Source organism: Salarias fasciatus, chromosome 23, assembly GCF_902148845.1.
Source record: "Salarias fasciatus chromosome 23, fSalaFa1.1, whole genome shotgun sequence".
Classification (NCBI taxonomy): Eukaryota; Metazoa; Chordata; class Actinopteri; order Blenniiformes; family Blenniidae; genus Salarias; species Salarias fasciatus.
In genome coordinates, this window is record NC_043766.1 from 3391783 (window position 1) to 3412501 (window position 20719).

The following is a 20719-nucleotide window of genomic DNA, read 5'->3' on the forward strand; positions in this document are numbered from 1 at the left end:
CAGACAGGGATTACCTATGACAACAAGCTGCTGCCCTACCAGAGAAAGTGCAGGAGGGATCATGGAGCTGCCCGCAGACATCTGTGAGTTTACCGCTGTATGGAGCCGCCATGCTGGGATCGTTTCAGAGTCAGTCAACTCTCCCGCTGATTGTGGCTTTTTCTGGGCCCATAACTCCAAAAAATAGCATCTTGTAGCATGTCTGTCTGTGTTTCCTCCTCTTACGTCGATCGTGAGTCCTTCCAACGGTCGTATCAGTGGCATGAGCTCGGCGCTGCAGCCCGACTCGACTCAAATGATCAAATCAAGACAGTATGACTGTGTGAAGCTACAAACAAACAGACACGCTGTTGAAAGATCAGACATGCCGGATTCAGACATGCTGTTTGCTTTGTGTTTGAGGCCTACATTGTTATGTGTGGAGCTGTGGAGTTTTGTTGGTCTGTTCCAGGGCTGCATTATAGTTCTAAATCCACAACTCTCAGATGCTGCTGGTGTTTACAGCAGATACACTCGTGATGAAAGAGGATGTGGTTAGGCTAGGTTAGGTTAAGTTGGTTATGGGTCCAGGACTAGTTCAGCTTCATACTTACATGTCAGTTGTCAGGATTATAAAGAAGAAGAAAAAAACCTGGGGACCAGGAATGGAATTTGATGCATGACGGTGGAGCATTTTCTGATTTTCTGTGGCTTTAATTCATTTTTATCTTGCCACAGTCACCAATGAATACTTATTTGGACAAAGACTAAAACTTCCTGTTTGAGATGCGGCATGACTGCATTTTTAAATCTGCATGAAGCAGAAGGAAATCGTATTTCAAAGTATTTCAGATTTAATTTTAATACCCCCGGGACTTTTTAATTTTTTAAATAACACCCATTGTTTGCATATAAAAACCAAAAAGAAAAAGAAAAGAAAATGCTGAAATAGAAATGGGTACAAAATATGCTGCACCCCAGATGTGAATGTATTTACCCATTAAAAAGTCCAAACCATAAAATTTGTACCATTAAATACAGATTCTGACACAACTCACGATTTCCATTTGTTTCAGAGCAAAGGGGAGCAAGCACATTTGAAATGTGCCTCCATTTGTGTTTTAACATGTGAAAGAAAAATAAGTGCAGTCTCATCATAAAGTTTGTTCTGGCGTTGCTGCATGGTGTGAACTTCTAAAGCCAGGCTGATTGCAGGATTTAGCAGCCTTCAACATGTATTTTTTATTAAATGACTCGCTGTTACCGAACTTGTTGCAGCGTCTATTACTCAAAGCAAAGCTGTGAAAATGAATAAACTGCAAATTCAGTCAATTTTATTGATGCTTTCTTCACACGGTAATGCCATGGGCAGGAATAGATCTTTATCAGAGGACTTTTTTAGTCCTCAGTCCAGAAATACTTTACTGACTATTAAATGTATTTATAAGGAAACCTTACAATGAACTTTGTACAGATTTTAAATACCAGTGCTGTGATGTGCTCCATCATCTTAGTCATTTTCAGTTTTTATATTAATTCACCATTAATTTTGGTTATTAACTGATAAAAAATATATATTTTTGCATTTTTTTGGTTTGTTTTAGTCATAATAAATGTTATATGTGCTCAAAAAGTGCAGCTACCCGAGTTGCAAGTTGCTCAGATATGTATGATATTGCAGGAATGCATCTCCACTGTTTTTATACAATATGAGGTATTTATCACTGTGGACTGAACGGCACAGGAAGTTATGTCTGCTTCCCAGTGCTTTAACTCTTACCGCTTTGTAGCCAGATTCTAAAAACGTATGAATGTGTGTTGCTTTCTGGGAAAACTTTGTCTTAGATGTCGAACCTGCTGATTGATGTGAGGGAAGAAGGTTCTTCTTTCCAAGTGTTCTTGTCTCAGATGTCATGAACCCTCCGGAATGAAAACATTATCCATCCCGCACGAGAAAATCACTTCAGGGTCAAATCCGTCGTCAAATTCTCTCCCTGATATTTGTATTATTAGTCAAGCAAGTTGGAACTGATGATAACCTCAAATAAAAACCTGCCGGTGTAAACTGTATGAATGAGCTGCGATCAGTCAGACATCCTAACCTCAGTCGATGGTCAACTTTCATTCAGATCATTGTGAATTCTCTGAAGTCTGCGCCTCCATCGTTGATTGCTTATCATGAGCAGTCCAGTCTCTTCCAAACGCTCATGTTTGACGGTCAACCACAACCTGGACGGTGTTGTCTGCTTTTTTTTTTTTTTTTTTTTTGTGGCTTTGAGCAAAGCATTCACTGTAATGAGGCAGCTCAACCTCAAACAGCTCCGTATTCTTATCAAACAACCATAATGTGGGGTTTTCCTCCTATTTTGTCTTACAACCCCCCCCCCCCCCCCCCCCCCCACACACACACACACACACACACACACACACACACACACACACCTTTTTTTTTTTTCTTTTTTGCACTTTTCCCACCACCAGCCTCCTTGTTAGCACAGAGCTATCCCGTAGCCAAGAGGGGCTCCTTTCAGCCCGGCGCATAACGTGGCTCTAAAGACTTGTGCTAATCTCTTCCCCCCGGTTGCCAGCGTGGAAGCACAAGCAGAGGTTCCCCTGGCCTAATCCCCGGCCCTGGCCGCTCTATTAGCCATAAGGCCAGTGGGGCAGGGGAGGGCCCTAAGGAGATTTCACTGCTTAACGGATGAGCAAAATTAGAATGGGGTAATGATTGGATGGATATGTCTTCCTAACATGCGGTTGGGTTGTAATCACACGCTTTTAAATAACGCCTGTCAAATCCTGGAAGTTATAAGGGATTTAGGGTCACACTGCTCCGCATACAAGACACGATACTGTCTCAGTTTGTTTCAACGGTTAAACTGTTAAATCACAGGAAACTGCCAATTACTGCCAGTGTTACTGAATGTAATAATGTTAAAGCTCTAACCATCGAGTTGGTTCACCACAGCAGACCGCTTTGAATTTGAACTGCGCTTTATAAACATGTCAGGATTGCGACTCGTGTTTATAATCACAATTCTTAATTTGTTTTTCACATTGAAGTCTTGATTTAAATATTTCCTTTATATACAAATATAAATACAAACCCTAGAACAATCCTGTATTTTCCTTTTCAGTCATGTTAACCATAAATTTCCTCCATTTTCCCCTAGTTGTGCTTCTTGGAGTGTGTGTTAGCTTTCCCATAAGAGGTTATCTTTCACGGTCTTCAGCCACTGATCCTCTGTCGGTGTGTTTTCTTACCCCTTTATCTGCTGATTGGCGTCATGCTCACAGATAGCAACATTTTTTTTTCTTACCAGGTATTTGTCATTGTGTGAGTCTACTCCTTCGGTGATTCTACTAGATAAAGGACTGAACAGCTCCTGTGGACTTCATTTCTGCATACTGGTCCTTAATATCACCGAAAACTGAAGCACTGGGTCCTCCAAATGGAGCAGTTTGTTGACTTTCTTGTGTGTAATGTTTTAAAGAATGAGCGAAATATTAACAAAAGATGATCTATTGCAACCGGACTCATCTGACTGACTGGATATGGTAACGTGCAGAGAGCACGAATGCACAGTGCACATAAACTTGTAATCAATATTCATGTCTTTGCAAATATTATTGGAGATGATGATTCATTTACAACATTGTGCGATAAATGGGGATTTCTATTTACAAAAAGAGGGTTTTTTTGGGTTTAAACAGCTGTTGGAGCTGAGGTTACTGTGTTTTCGTAATCAACTATCCAGTCACCTTATTCTGAAAGTCTGCAGGTTCATTGTTGGTGTGCATTTTGGTCTAAGTGGAACCTCTGTTGATGGTTAGTTGAATTAGAGGTTTGCTAAGAGCTCGTTTTAAGGTTTAGCTTCAAGCTGCTCTGGATTCTGCTCCCATCAGCTGACACCAACTTTTCTGAGATTTGTTTATATGGACATCAGCTCCAGGCACAGAAGAAGACTGAAACTGGTGTGAAATGACAGGTGTCGGTGGCTGCACGGCTGAGCTCTGTTGAAAAAAATAAAAATAAAAACTTCCCAGGCTTTCAGGATGGAAGACCTTTTACACTCCTGTGGTTCCTGAGTGAATATTTACAGACAAAGTTTTAAATGAGCTGCAGTAGTTTGGTCTAAATAGGACAGTTTGGTGTGAAAGCGTCGACCGCTGCACTAACCGGGTAGACTGTCATGTTTCCGTCACGTCACCGGGATCGAACAAATAAAAGTTATCTCGTGCCTCTGTGGCGTTAGAGCTCCTCTCCATGCCTAGTGAGAGCTGCAAGCACATCACTATTCTTCTGTTCATCCTGCAGTAGGGTTCAGCTGGAGCCGCTCTGCCACCACCTGTCCAGCTTCATGGCGGTCCAACATTTAATTTAATGACATTGTTTTGCTTTGGACTGTGGTGGATTTTAGAGGTTCCGTTCATCCAGCCACTCTGTAATAAACTCAGGTGGTCGGATTGTGACCCGTCGTCCTGTCCTGTCTTCTGCACCAGGGGCCAGACTCCTGCTGAATCAGATTTCCAAATCCTGGAAATTGCACGCAAACTGGAACTGTACGGCGTCCGCTTCCACCCAGCGGCTGATCGGGAAGGCACCAAGATCAATCTGGCTGTGGCACACATGGGGCTCCAGGTTTTTCAGGTGGTTACTGTCTTCGTATCAGCTTTGCTTGAGTACCATGATGTTTTGACACCATCTCATTTTCTATTTGACTTTTCATTCCCAAGGCTAACACAAAGATAAACACCTTCAACTGGTCCAAGATTCGCAAGCTAAGCTTCAAAAGGAAGCGTTCCTTATCAAGCTTCACCCTGAAGTCCATGTATGTATTCTTGGAGGGAGTCATCCCTTTTGTCTTGACAAAGATTAAAAAGTCTGGATAGCAAATCCTCTGTGAAGACGAACTGGACCCTCATTGAGTTCTGATCAATCGCTCCTGTAGGGCCCCCACCAGGATACTCTGGAGTTTCTCATGGGCAGTCGAGACCAGTGTAAAATCTTTTGGAAGATCTGTGTGGAGTACCACTCCTTCTTCCGTTTGTTCGACCAACCCCAACCCAAATCCAAAGCCATCCTGTTCACCGAGGTTCCTCCTTCAGATACAGGTATCGGGTGTTCATGTCTGCTGTAATGCAGGAGCGCTGGGCCTTTCTTGTTCAGTCACCTCAGAAAAATGTCCTGCCGGTCTTCTCTAATGTGATTTGAACTCTTTCTGCCAGTGGAAGGACCCAGAAGCAGCTTGTGGACTACGTCAAGGAAAACGGTGCAAAGCGAACCCCATATCAGAGGTGTGTGTGCATATCGGATATGGCTCTTTATTTTCCTTCTTTCTAGCATATTTTAACACATTGTGTCCACGTACAGTCGTAGTAGCGATTTTGACACGACGATGTTTTGTGTGTTCAGGAGGAACAGTCGAATCCGAATGTCTGCTCGCTCCCTCGCGACAGATGTGCCAAAACAGGTGAGTTGGAGTAACTTTCCTGGATTGTCCTACAAGATTGTATTTCGGTGTCTTCCTTCACTCAGTGTTTTCCTTCGTGTTTGTGTTGCTTTCATGTTTTCAGAGCTTGTCCTTCAATGACAGTCTCCGGGCCCCGGGCTCCCCTTCCTCCACCGTGTCCTTCCACTCAGCCCACATCTCCAACATTCTGCCCCGAACAGAACTGAAACCTCAGCCCCAACCTTTATCCACCGTGAGCCCATCTCCACCATCTCTTCAGCAGCAGCAGCAGCTTCAGTCCCCTCTGCAAGCCACCACCAGACCCCCTACCCCTCCGAAGGAAGAACCTGTCCAGGCCACCTCCCCTTTTCCAGGTGCCCTCAGCAGTCTGGCAGCAGGACACTGCAGCCCCTTGTTTGTGTGTGTAGAGAGCGGCACTTCCCAGTCGCAGCACTCCAGAAATGGCAATGAGGATCATGAACGTGGGGGGAGAAGGGGTACGGGGTGCTCTGTGGGTGGGGGGAAGAGAACCGGGGTTCTGACACCTGAGGCATTTGAGGCGGAGCTCTTACGTACCAGGCAGAATCCCATGTTCTCCATGTCCAACTCGCCGCTGCAGGTGACCGAGGAGTTCATCGATGATGACCCCACTGAGATTTCTTTTTACGGCGGCGGTGCGGAGGCGTACTCCTTTGGGCTGGATGACAGAGTAGATCAGTTTGGTTTTGGCGTTGAATCCGACCTCGGCAAAGATAGAATATTCAGCGTGGGGATCGAGGACCTGAACGGGAACACCAACGCGTTCCCCGATAGCATTGTGGGTCATTCTGAGACCAGCTCCTTGGTGAATAACCGCTCCGAGTGCAGCTCCCTGGACAACCTGGGGCTTAGCTCTGCAGGCGAGTCCATGATGTCGGGGGGCTACGGGGGCCCGACTCCTCCTCGCTCCGCCTGCCGGGCTCCGACATCCAGTCGGAGGCCAGCTCCATGGTCAACTTCCCGGCGTGCTCGGTGCGCTCCGAGAGTAGCTCGGCGGTGCAGTTCAGCGACCTGGTGGAGCAGCTAGAGCAGCTCAGCTACCCGCCCACCGCCACCGAGGGCTCCGGCAACGGCAGCTCGGACTCCGACTCTGACTGGGGCTCCGACAGCGTCCTCCCCCGAGCAAAACCTCTTCTACAGTAACCCTCTGACGGGGAGTAGCGGAATCGAGGGCTTCCTCTTACAGTGCCACAACCTGCAGTCCCTGGCACTTTCAGAACCCTCCGGATCCCCACAGGTTAAAATGTAGAGGACTTGAGTTGGTCCAGGACTTTTCAACTGTGTAGAAACCAGGTGATTTGGAATCAAATAGAAGCAGAAAGTCATTTAACAATTTAAAACTGACAACACCTTAATCTGAGCTTCAGCTTTTAAGTTAATTTTAGCTGTTGAAAATAGGTGCCAATAAAAATGTGAGCCAGTGGCTTGTATGGCTGCGTCTCTCTGAAGGCTGAAGGGAAATGTCTGGTGTCCCCTCACAGCATAATTCCTGCTGTTTTGTTTTCAGTTGGAGCAGTGTGTAGGCCTGGTGTCACTGGCATTGCTTTTGCCTTCTTTTGTTTTCATATCACTCCTTGTCTTCTTGTGAGGCTTGGCTTGTGAAGTAGTGGCCTTTATAATTTAATATCTCTCTTCACAGTATCTAGACATTAAGACTACAAAACAAAAATGTTGAAAGATGCAAAACCATTTTTCTTTTACTTGGTAACTTTACATCTTTGCATGCATGTGTTGCTTCTTTTTAAAAAACTAATGCACAAAATAGCACATAGTTTTATAAAATGTTTATCAAATAAAAGAAAACATCCTGATTAACTTTTTTGTGAACGCTTGAGAAGCCTACATATTCCAAGTTCAAATACTGAGAAATGATCGATTATTATGAGAATATCACCCTCCGTTTCACTTATTAGTGATTAATTTACAGATGATCGACTAACACCTCTAGTTTTGATTGAAGCCATTTCCAACTTGTAGTTATTGTATAGTTTTAGATTTATACCATAAATTTAAAAAAAGGGATAGGCGACTTCACACTGTGCTTCTATCACTATTTGTGATATGAATCTAACTTCTTATTCTTGTGCAGTGTAATATTTAGCGATGACTAATTTCGTGGTGTAATCTCAGGGTTAAAAGTAAAAACAGGTTAACATCTCCTTGCGGGCCTCTGGCATGAAGCTGTTTTTACATGTCCTCTTCTGTGCTTCATCGCCACCTGCTGGCTGAAGCTGGTACCAGCATCAGTCCCTCGTCCGTGGTAGGTGACTTGTTTGGTAGCTCAATATTAGTCTGAAAAGCAGATGTTACGCCAAAGCTGGAGCAAACGAGCATCTGTGGTTTGCGCTGAGCTCCAGTGAAGAATGTAGACAGTGAGCACACGAGCCGGAACGTTCACTGTTCACACCACTTTCGAGGAATCAACATGAATGTATCCTTTTAGGCAAGGTAGTTTAGTAAAGTTTGTGTTGTAGCGAATGATGCACCGGGTTCTATCTAACAATGGAAGCTACGACACAGAGCATCGTACTGCCTGTCAAGCTTTTGGTCAAATTAAAGAAGTCCTTTTCCTGCAGACGGTACTAATCTTGTGTTTCAGGTACAGTTACATTGTCTCTTCTATGCGAATAGCATTCAGTGTGTTTGGAGTTTTGGTATCGCCTACCTGAGTCTGAGTATCGAGTAGATTATTATTCTGATGATTGGTAGGAAGCGGGGTTCTTTTGCACATTAGTTACTCAGTTTCTAGTAACTTTTGTTGTGTTAAACTTTTTGTGGTGACTTTGAGGAGTCTCTGGTGCGTTATTGTGCACAGGACTTTACTTGTAAAAGTTTAATTCACCTCCTGAGCCTGAAAACCACACCTGCTGTCAGCTGGTCTCTCAAAGTAATTGTTATTAAATCTAGTGTGGAGTAAGAGAAGCCAACATTGCATAAGGTATAAGTCAGTGGAAAAAAAACAAGTTTTGGATCAGTGTAGGTCAAAGAGTTAATGCAGTATTAAAAGATGTGTGTTTATTTGTTTTATTAGTGCACACAGATCTGGGAATGAGATATTAATGGCCAGCTGAATTGTTTGGACATTGATTCAGTTTCACTGGTGCAGCGCTCGACACCACCTCCATGAATTTGAAATGAAGCAATCGAGGTATTCTCTATGTGCAGACATCCAGCTTTGAGTTGGTGGTACGAACAGCCGAGTCATGTGACCTCAGTAGGAATACCAAAAGGCAACTGTAGAAACCAACAGAATAATTAATTAAATTGTTACTTTTGCATATTTTTTTGGCTGCAAATCCCTGGCAGTTGATGAAAACTGAAAGGCTTGAGCCTTGATGATATTTTGTCAAGGACTTGGCTGCGGCCGTCTTCCGTCGACGCTCGTTCTTAAGAAGAAGCAGAACTGACGGGAAAATGGCCTCAGTTAGATTTCAGTCAGGCTGACTTTGACCATTGCAGAACGTTGTTGCTTTGAAAAGCTCTTTGGTTGCTTGTCACCTGACAGTCTGGGACATGAGAAGCACTTCATTGTGTCCTCGTTAAATAAAATCAAGCCAGTTCCTTTGGTAGCCGTGCATGCTCACTTCCCTGAAACCATTTTCTTCCCCTCATTGTGGGGCAAGTTGATCTTCCTCTCAATTGACCATGAGACCTTACAGAATTGTACTTTTATGTTTGTTTGTTTTCCCTAATGATTTACACCTTGTGCAGAACCCTCTTTATCGTTTCTGATGAAGTCTTGTCTTGACTGTTGATTTCAACACGGACATATTGACTTCCTGCGGAGCGTTCTTGATCTGATCCAACTGAGGATTTTTGTTTTCTTGATCAGAGAAAATATTCTTTTGTTATTCATCACACTTGTTTGGCTTACTGGCATATTTTGGATTTTTGCAGATTTGTTTTTTTCTTGTCGAGTTATTTCTTGCACCAATTTGCAGATAGTCTGTGATGCAGACTTGGCCATGGAGCAGATGAGCGCCCACTAGTGACATTAGTTTTCTTTAAAAAGGAGCTAAAAGATATTTCAGTTCTAATCCATGGAGCCAAAATGCTGAAAATTGTGTGAATATCCAAATATATGTTTACCTGGCTGTCGTATGGCTCCGCAGTGGTTAGCGCTCTTGCCTCACAGCAACAAGATCCTGGGTTCGAATACCGGCCAGAGGCCTTTCTGTGTGGAGTTTGCATGTTCTCCCTGTGTGTGCCCGGTTCCCTCCAGGTACTCCAGATTGCTCCCACGGTCTTAAAACATGCATGTGAGGTTAATTTCTGACCCTGAATGTTCCCTCGTTGAGAGTGTGTGTGTCCCGGTGTGTTGGCCCTGTGACGGACTGGCGACCTGTCCAGGGTGGACCCTGCGTTCGCCAGCATCAAGCTGGGATTGGCTCCAGCACGGTATATAACGGGACAAGAGGTTCATAAAATGAAAGAATGAATGTTCGATGAGATAGGCTGAGGAGTATTATTGGCACTTTCCCAACATCAAGACACAATTTAATCTGAATGAATGCAACAGTGTTTCTACTTTTACCAACATTTTTAACAGAAATATCTTTAGCTTCAATTGAATCTGTGGATTTTGTCCTCAGTGCTTCACCAGACAGACTAAACAGTAGGCTTTCAGTGTTTTTTGCGTGTTTTGTAGGTCCAGTCTTCACTTTGTTGCAGTCTCTCAACTCACCAATAGAAGCCTCCAGGTCATCCACAGAGAGCAGCCTGGAGCTGGAGGGTCCGCTATTATGAAGCTGAAGTCAATCTTAAGTTTTCTACATTTTTTTAAATTGTATTTTTTTGTGTGTACATGTTACAGAATGTCATTCTGCCTGAAGCACTTGCACCGCAGTGCCTTACAGCACTTACTTTCTCTCAGTATGCCTTTATCTCAGGTGTGTTCCTGTTTTTTTGGGGGGTATTTTAATTTTTATTTGTCCTGCAGAATATCTGTGAATGATACTCGCCTGTTCTCATTGTCATTTTGAAGGATGGCACTTATCAGAAGTGTATTTCCGATCTCTCTGAGATGGTGGACACCTGCGGAGAGCGTGAAACGTTCTGTTTCAGATGCAAATTTTGAAGAGTTGACTTTTCTGATAAAGATTTTCTCTCCATGGCTTTTTTTTAATGTCTGCCACCTCTCAACTAAAGATTTATTGATGGGCTGAAGATTAGCTAACTGCACTTAGGCACCAAGTAATCATCACTTAATTCTGTATATTTACTAATTATAAACAATTTGTACTTTGTTTGTATGTTTATCCACTCAAGAATAAAGTAATCACTTTTGGGTACCATGAATGTCAGACTTAAACTTCTTTTTGAGATAAGGGACGATAGCGATGTGACCAGAAGAGACTTAGACGCTTTCTTTATGAGGAAATACTTTACTGTTTATTTTATTTCTCCCTGCCTTTCTGCAGCTCGTGAGTTCGTCTGAAACAACACACGTCAACTTTAAAAATGCTAACTTTTAATTGTCAGTGCTCCTACTTTCACAACAGTCTCGTGTCTTTATTGGCTGCTGTGCCTGCAGCAGACGACTGTAGATAATAATGTGAGAATACACAACTGGTCCCAGTTAATATTTCAGATTAAAGAGGAAAGACTCTAATTATCTCTGTTTGTCCTTCTAGTAAACTTTCACTGGTAAAATGTGTGCAAAGAAGTTTTAAATACTTGCTCTTTGTGCCTTTTAAATAAGTTGGATGCTGTTAAAAAGCTGCGGTCTGTGTGGTCCTGCAGAGAGTCAATACGCTGATTTACAGGCTCTTATGCCGTTAGGGAGAGGGGGAGGGCTGGGACAGACTTGTACACAAGATTTCTCCAGCCTAATTCCAGCTGAGTGTGTGTTCACTGTTTGGCCAGGCACTGTGCCAAGTCATTTTACAGCAAAAAAAAAAAAAAAAAGAGAGAGAGAGAGAAAGAGAAAGAAAGCCGTGCGTCCTTTCCGTTGCTGAACCCTGCAGCCGCTCTCTCCTCTGCAGACATTCCCTATGGGGGCACTTCAAATAAACTATAAACAACTATTTGCCCTCCAGACAAGCCACATTCCTGATAAGTCTTTTGCTTGAGCAATTATTTCCGGGTCGAGTTTTTCTTTTTTTTCTTCTTTCCCTCTCCCTCAGCCTTCCCCCTGTTTTTTCTTTTTTTTTTTTTTTTCTCTAATACAAGTGGAAGAACAGCTGTGGTGACCCATGACTCAGTGAAGAGAATGGGCTGGCGTTTGTCTGCTGGTTTTGTCTTCTGCTTGTGTCGCTGGTGTGTGGAAAAGCTCACAGACTGAACACAAGTAGCCGGGCCGCCGCTCCGAAATGGGATCAGCCTTGTATTAATTACGTTTTATCATTAGTCCATCATGTGGGGAGTTTTGAAAACAATGGAAGCAGAAGGGAGAAATGTGGGAGCCATTACTTTCTCTGGTGGAGTCTGCAGTCTCGCCTTTCATTTGTGGCCGGTTGTGTGATGGACCGCTGTTTGAGTTGGAAATGTTCCGCAGTCTCTTTCCCTCAGAGGAAATAAGACGATTGTAAAAGGAAAACAAGAATAGCCGTCGATGGTCCTGGGTCTTCCTTGTGTAGTTGCAAATAAACAGTTTGTGAAAGTGTCACACATGTGCATGTTAGCAGCACTGATCGCTGATTTAAGCCCCACCTACCTTTAACAGATCAGGCCTGTCCTGTATGAGTGGAGCTCTTTATCCTGTGGGGTTGAGACATTTATCAGCCTACCCTGAAAGGCTGTTGAGCATTATTTATATTTGACTAGAGGGACTGAATTGCACATCCTTGTGAAGTTTCAACTCCTGTTTGTTTTTTTTCAATTCTTCAGCAGACACGGTGGTGGACAGCCCCCAGCTCTCACCCTTCACCTCCAAGGAGCCCCTCTGCCTGTCGCCCTCCTTCCAGATGTCCACCCTCAGTCTGCCGGGACAGGCGCCGTCGCCCCTGCAAAGCCCCATCCTGAGCGAGGTGGGCAGCAATGCCAGGCTAGAGGAGGAGGAGGAGGGCAGGAGGAAGGTACACTGCCAGCAATCACCCCCAATTCACAAACCCAAAAATCACACAACGCACTGTGAAATGTGAAGCTTCGGCTGGTGCTTGACCTGCAGTGTGTGTTTCACGTGTAAGATTTCAACTTGAGCATCCATGTCCCTCCTGCAGCGATATCCCACCGATAAAGCCTACTTTATTGCCAAAGAGATTCTGACCACAGAGCGGACGTACCTGAAGGACCTGGAGGTCATCACCGTGGTGAGTCTCTCTTTCTTGAACTGTGTCGCTGACATTTGTCACAAACATCCCAAAACCTGCAGTCATTACAACAACAAGAAGAAATTTCAACAATGACTAATTTTAAGCATGTTGTTTGCAAAATATACAAATAGGTCCATTTTGAAAAATCCTATGATATTTAAATAAATACACGTTCAAGCTTGTCTTGTTGGAAACTGTTGAAAACTGTTTGCTCTTCTCTGTGAGACCAGATCCTTCTCTTCTTCAGCTTTCAGTGTTCATTGTGTGCTGGACGTGCCTGTTTGTTGGTCATGATTGCTCCTTTGTGTTCCTACCAGTGGTTCCGCAGTGCTGTGATTAAAGAAAACGCCATGCCCGAAGGCCTGATGACCCTGCTCTTCTCCAACATCGACCCCATCTACGAGTTCCACCGGGGCTTCCTGAAGGAGCTGGACCAGAGGCTGGCTCTCTGGTGGGTGCAGACGCCGTCCCTGTTGGCCGTGCGATTTTTGCGGCTCGATGCATCGATGCTCTTCTCGTGCTGAAAAAGAGACACAATCTGCATATTTCCTCAGGGAGGGACGCTCAAACGCTCACGTGAAAGGTGACTACCAACGGATCGGCGACGTGATGCTGAAGAACATGTGTGCTCTTAAGGTGGGAACGCCGCCGTATCTCTGGCGTCGGAAGCTCCTCTTGTTTATGCGATTCATAGTTGGACTGCATGTCATGTCTTTTTCTTTGGTCCTCAGGAATTCACCAGCTACCTGCAGAAACACGAGGTGCTGACGGAGCTGGAGAAAGCCTCCAAGAGGCTGAAGAAGCTGGAGACTGTGTACAAAGAGTTTGAGCTGCAGAAGGTCTGCTACCTGCCGCTCAACACCTTCCTGCTCAAGCCCATCCAGCGCCTCATGCACTACAAGCTCATCCTGGAGAGGCTGTGCAAACATTACTCCCCCTCCCACCGCGACCACGACGACTGCAAAGGTGAGTTCAGCTCCTGGCTGCACGGGTCGTTCGTCGCCATGTCGTGAACCGGGTGTAGAGAGAACAGTTTTCAAGCTGTAGAGCCTTGAGACAAAGTGGGCACAGCCATATCTGTAGAGCAATGACAAAATGGAGGCAGGTCACTGATATAGCTGCTTTGATTTCTCATTAATTTTTTTTCTCCCCCACTCTCTGCAGAGGCATTGAAGGAAGTGGCAGACATTGCCGCTCAGCTTCAGAGCAGCCTGATCCGCCTGGAGAACTTCCAGAAGCTCACCGAGCTGCAGAGAGACCTGATCGGCATCGAGAACCTGACAGCGCCGGGCAGAGTGAGTGCAGTGACGCTTAGCCGACAGTAGATGGAGCAGGGAAACTGTGCAATCTGTGCAGATGGTGTCTGACAAGCTGTCTGTGTGCAGGAGTTCATCCGAGAGGGGTGTCTGTACAAGCTCACCAAGAAGGGGCTGCAGCAGAGAATGTTTTTCCTGGTTAGTGCAGAGCTGCACCACTGAGCTGTTCCAGCTTTCATGCTCATTTATAAACAGACAACTTGTAACGTTTGCTTTTGACCCTGCAGTTCTCGGACATGCTTCTCTACACCAGTAAAGGTGTGACGGCCACCAATCAGTTCAAGGTGCACGGACAGCTGCCCCTCCACGGCATGATTGTGAGTCGACCTCTGCTGACGGTTCCTGTAAAGAAGATTAGCCGGTAGCTGTAGAAGAGACGTGTTGGATTAGGGTGTCATGAACGTGCCTGCGATGTGTTGAGAAGGGAGGGCGTGGGTCTCCTAACTCTGCGTGTCTCTGCTTCACTCCCGGCTGCAGCTCATAGTGCTGGATGCACCGGTAAGTTCTCTGAGCTCTGCCAGCTCGGATGCCCGAACCCTTCCCTTCTTCTCCCATGCCTGTGTAGACAGAGCAGAAGAGCATACCTAGGAGATTGCACAAGATGCACAAACATGTGTGTCTGCACTACAGGGCGTTCACGGATATGTATACGAATTGTTCATTGACGAGAAAGCAGCCAGCGCACAGTGAAGCATCCACTTTTCAAAGCTGATTGTGGTTTTTCAAGTAAACATCGCCATCCTTGGTTTTAACTGCAGAACTACAGGTGCTCTTTGTGCAGGTCTTTCTGTGACTGCTTTCCTTCTTTCTTTTCCTAACGTGCATAAAAATGCATAAAAATACCACAAATCACTCCGCATGGCGTTGGAAAAGACCTCCAAAGATGTTCAAAGCAATCACAGCAAATAAAGCTGGACTCTCGGAGAGAACAAATAACTGAATTGAAGCGTTTGTTCACACCGCCGTCAGCGCACTGCAGCCGTTTGCTCCATGTGGCTAATGTTCACCACCGCTCTGTCCTTCGTCTGCAGGTAGAGGAGAGTGAGAACGAGTGGTCCGTCCCTCACTGTTTCACCATTTACTCGGCTCAGAGGACGATCGTCGTGGCCGCCAGGTGAGTGTGCCTTCAAATCCTGAATGGTAGCTCCTGTCTTGTGACTACGTCTACAAGTAAATCTCTATGTGTGTGTGTTTGTTTGTGTTTCTTTCTTTCTGTGATTGCAGCTCCAAGGTGGAGATGGGGAAGTGGATTGAGGATCTGAACCTGGCTATCGACATGGCCAAGAAGTCTCAGGAGAAATCCAGCATCTTCCTCGACGCTGGCCTCAACGATCACTCCAACCGTAAGAGCTTTCCATTGACCTTCGTGAGAATAGTGCAAACACACCCTCTGTTTTTCTGTTTGCCTCGTTTTCCTCCGTGTAACACAAGAGACAAATTTCCTGTGAGAGTTGATCCCTCTGCTCCAAACAACTTCCCACCCCCTCCTCCTCCTCCTCCTCCTCCTCCTCCTCCTCCCCTCCTTTCCTCACCCCCGTTTAGGATCGTCCGACGAGGTTTCGCTGGAGCAGGAGTCCGAGGACGACATGAACTCTTCCCGCACCTCTCTGGACAAGCAGACACACCACCGTGCCAACACCACTATGCATGTGTGCTGGCACCGCAACACCAGCGTGTCTATGTCTGATCACAGCCTGGCTGTGGAGGTACTCCTCCTCTGCCACACACACACACACACACACACACACACACCCACACACACACACACACACACACACACACTAGGCTTCATGGATGCATCCGTGGCTTTCAGGTTCCTCTGAGTGGCTCATCTTGACTTTCTGAACCTTTTAACCCTTCTTTTCCCCGCTTGTGTCTCTGCTGTTTCACAGAGGTCGGTTCCACTCTGGGATCGATGACGTGATAGCCGACCCTCTTGTTCTTTGTAACGATGTGCATGCAAGAAATGTTCTCTGTCGCTGATGTTTTGAGTCCACAGACATGGAGGGATTTCCCTGCTGCCTCTTGTCTGTCCTCCTCTGTTCCTCCTCAGAGCTAACATGGCTAACACTTGTCTCTGCACCCTTTCCTCCCTTGTGTCTCTTCACCCTCTCTCAGTCTTCGGCTCTCCGGCCATCTCGCCAGAACTTCCTCCTCGTTATCTCCTCGGTCAGGGCCAAAGGCCAAACACCATCACACACGTTTGCTGGTACCGAAACCAGAACCTCTCACTCACTGATTACCTGCGAATGAACCAGGTACTGGATCCGATAACCTTTGAAAGAGAGCTGCTGTAGAGTAAGAGCTGAAAGAACAGAACTGCCACCACCCATGCAGAAACTTAAATAATGACAGTGAGAAACAATTGAGACAATCAGTAAAAGCAGTGAAAGCTCTGTGACTTATGTTTAATTGTAGCAGTCCAACAATATTTTATGAAATGTCATGCAGGTTGAAAACAAACCAGGGGAAGCACACCATTGGTGCGAATCAGTCTAAGTTGAAGCAGGAAACTGTTTGTATAACTATTCAGGATGTATACTCTGCAGAGTTTGGCTTGTAACTTTATCACCGAGATTTTCCACAGTGTTATTAGAGCCCGGGATTAGTGCAGTCAAACAACAAGACAGCTCTTTACATGTGGAGCTGAATTTAGTACTGCAGCCCTATTTCCTTATGATGTGCAGATTATTTAAACTTGGAAAGTTTAATTAAATATCAACTCCAAAAGTTAAAACACAGTATAAACAAAGAGGATTTTGAGCATGTGGTGCATGAAGGTTAAGCCAAAATACTCGGAATCCCAGTATTCAACATTCTGCTTGTGTGGGAACTTGTTCAATCCATTTATAGCTGCTGTCAATCATGATAAAGTTTCCATTCTTGGATAATATCAGATTAATTGTTCTAGTAAACTGCAGGAAAAAAATACTTCCTGAATAGAGATCAGTGTAACTGGATACAAGCTAAAACTCTTAAAGCTTATTTTTGAAAGTGAACTACATTGTCTTTTAATGTTTTCGTTTGGTTCACATTTGGTCGTTTGCTGCTTTTAGGTCTGCAGAATTTTAGATTGAATGCTGTATGAGCGTTAAGTTGGAGCTGCAAGCTAAAAGCCTTGTAAAAGCTGCAGTGATCAGTGTTTCCATTTAAATGCATGCTCATAGTAACGGCATAATGCATGTCAGAAAGTCTGGAAACTGGTTGAATAATGTGTTGCACTGTAGTATATGTCTGACATTTACTAATTTTACCAAAAACATAAACAGTTTTTTGCAAAATCACTCACTAAACACATAATAACAGACCGAACATAATGCAGTGCAGATATCTGTGTCTGGCTTCTGCAACCAGAGGAAAACCTCCGCCATCTTGTTTTGCCACAACGTAGAGCTGATGGCCTGATGGAAAACTGAAAAACATCACATCTATATGAACTGTAATGTGCAACAGAATAGCTTCACACTCCATCCTTCTGGTTGCTCTGATGACAAAAAAAATTTCCACCCGGCTGCAGATATCTTCGACTCCACCACAGTTACTGAACACGATCGTTCCCAGTTATTGGGATGACGTCTCCATTAAGTGCAACCACATTTTTTTCCTTTAAATGAAGCTATATCTCATGTTTGAGGACTGCATTCAGAGTTTGATGTGGACAAGCTGACGGCAGCTCATCGCTGATGTCCACTTATGGTCATCCGCTGCAGTAACAGCAGCCAGTACGTGCATGAGGCTGGAGGCAAATTACAACAACTTCATACTCTTCAGTTCTTGAGGATTTAAAATTAGTGAAACTTTGCACAGAAATCAAAGCAGTCCACGACACACACGCTCGCCAATGATCACTGACATAATTGATCCATGTATCTCAGCATTGTTTGGACCCTCATGTCTTCTGCTGTCCTCTGTGCAGAACCAGCTCTCAGGCTACCTCCTGCGGAAGTTCAAGAACAGCAACGGCTGGCAGAAGCTCTGGGTGGTTTTTCACCAACTTCTGCTTGTTCTTCTACAAGACTCACCAGGTTAGGGACCCACATTAGTTCATGTTATATCTGCTGGAGCACAATCGAGGTTTATTTATTTATGTATTTACTTTAACCGCTCATATCTGAGGGAGAGTGTGACGTCGCGGTTTTTTTCTCAGGACGAATTCCCGCTGGCTAGCCTCCCGCTGCTCGGCTACTCGGTCAGCACGCCAGAGGAGTCGGACACATCCACAAGGAGTACGTCTTCAAGCTGCAGTTCAAGTCTCACGTTTACTTTTCCGAGCAGAGAGCGAGTACACTTCGAGAGGTACGTTTCCCCCCCATCCTGCTTCTGTTTCCCCCCCTCATCACTAGCAGCGCGTTCATGTCCAGCGCTGTTGAATAAACTGTTCGCCGTCCTCCTTTGCCAGATGGATGAGGTGATAAAGAGTGCCGCCAGCACCACCGGCCGGATGAGCTGCTCATACCGAAGGGAGGACCCATGGAGATGAATGGAAACTGAAACAAAAGTGTTGTGCACCTGCAGGCTGGGCCTCCAGGACGTCTGAAAGACTCAAGTGTTGTTTCTAAGCAGAACTAAAAGCAGAAACCCGGGAGATAACTGCAGGTTAAAGTGTTAACAGTTCTCAGCTTTTTAACGGTCTGTGCGTTTTTTGCTTAATTCATGATGTAAATGATAACATTTGCTCCAGTATACAGGATATAATGAAAGGAGATGTGTACATGCAATCCTTTTGTTCTTTGTTTTTTTTTCTTCTATGCGTAGTGCTCAATATGATAGACTGACTGATGGGAAATAATGTTTTATGGGACCAACTCCTGCACAGGGAGCTTGAAATTGTAGCTTGTCTTTACGGTACATGCAGACTGAAGCTTTACAGAGTGCAGCGTGCTGCTACTGCAGAAGAATTACAGTATGTTGTTAAAGGAAGGTACGGTAAAATGTGCACACTCCCCCCCTTTTAAAGGTGCTGAAGTGTCTGAGAGGGAAGCGGGGGGAGTAGATGAAGTGTCAGTGCAAGTTGGAGATGGGAGACATGCCAGGTTTTGAAGAGTTTATGCTGCAATCGGGACAAGTGAAGCATTAGGAATGATGGTACTAGCTGTATTTATTAAAAAAAAAAAAAAAATCAAATGTACGGTTAATGAAAGGGTGCAGCCAGGTGTTATCAAGCTGATGCTCTGCATTAGGTAGGCAGGTGTTATATTTCTCTCTGTAATATCCAAAGTAGTCCTGGTTTTGTTTTGCTTAGGGGTGACAGCTCAAGGATGTACCATTGTGACTTACATGTTTACTCGGTGTGAAAGTTGAAGATTTTTCCCTCTAAAATATATTTGATGTAACGGTACTTGATGAGGTTTTTTGCTGCGTGTCGGTCGGGCATCAGGGAGGCACCGCCGACTTAATTAGTATGCTTCGTGCAAACCGCGTTAGCTATTTGGGATGTGTGTTTTCGACAAAGACTGGAATCTTTACCTTTGTGTGCGTGTGTGTGTGTGTGTGTGTGTGTGTGTGTGTGTGCGTGCTGATCGTACCCTCTCTCTGCCTCTGGAGCTTTTAAGGTAAAGTGATGATGGAGGTTTCATGTAAACCAATCAGACATCCTGTGTGTGGAAGAGACTGACTTTGTTGCACATCCAGTGTGTTTCTCCTATTTATTGTGTAGGATGTCTTCAGGATCGTTTTCCTGAGCTCCCCAGTGTAGTCCCCATGTTATTAAATAAACGCCTAACTAATAAACCACTATTTCAATCATTTTGTGGGAGTTTTGTTCTCTCAAGTACTACCATTGAGTGAAAAGTAGGTTTCTGGAGAATTTGATCATCACACATTGGTGAAACACAACTTCATGTAAATGCAGATAAAGAAATATATTTTTTACAGATCAGCACATTGTTTACATTCATCCATTCATTCTGCAGGACACATTCCTCTGTAAATAAAGCTGCTGAAATTTCGAGATGGCCATTTTTCTGAATATCACCACAACTGAAGCAACTGATTGTCGAACTGGGCCAAACATGTGGCTCATGGGCCAGAACTGACCAGGCAGAAGGTTCAATTCAGCCCTTTAAAGGCCGACTTGGATTTTCACTGAAACTTTTACTTGTATTGATTATCAGTAATCATGTGGGAGTAATGGAATAACACAGGACTGAGCCAGTTCAGTTTATTTAGACAAGGACAGGGTCTACTCTGAACAAGTCGCCCGGTTCATCACAGGGCAAAACACACAGAGACAGACAACCACATACATTCACACCTTGATTTAAGGAAATTTAGGGTCACAACTATGGAAGAACATGCAAACTCCACACAGAAAGGCCAACAGCAACCGAGAGAGACTGAAAAGAAGCAATACACCGGCCCTTGAGGCCCGGAGTTTAAACCCATGGCCTTCTCACTGTGAGGGCAAAGTGCTAACCACTGCCTCACAGCCAGGCTCCAGGAACACACTGTCATCTACTCTGACACACACTGAGCTTTGGGATTACTGCGTTGCTTAACGCTGAGCCGCAGTAGAGAAGACTAACACTCTGACTATCAGACCTGCTGCAGAGGTAGGTCAGCTGCTGCTAACTACTAAAGCATGCAACATTTATGAGTTTTGCATATTCTGCATAACCTGTATAACCAGAACTGACGCACTGTGTGATTCCAAATCTTCGCTGACACCAGGGAAATGTAT

General features: G+C 44.8%; 1 pseudogene; it reads left to right on the plus strand.

Annotated features, from left to right (window-relative positions):
- The window catches only part of LOC115381979 (FERM, ARHGEF and pleckstrin domain-containing protein 2-like), a 19326-nt pseudogene extending 167 nt beyond the window's left edge, over positions 1-19159 (plus strand).
- Positions 19160-20719: the final 1560 nt, after the last annotated feature.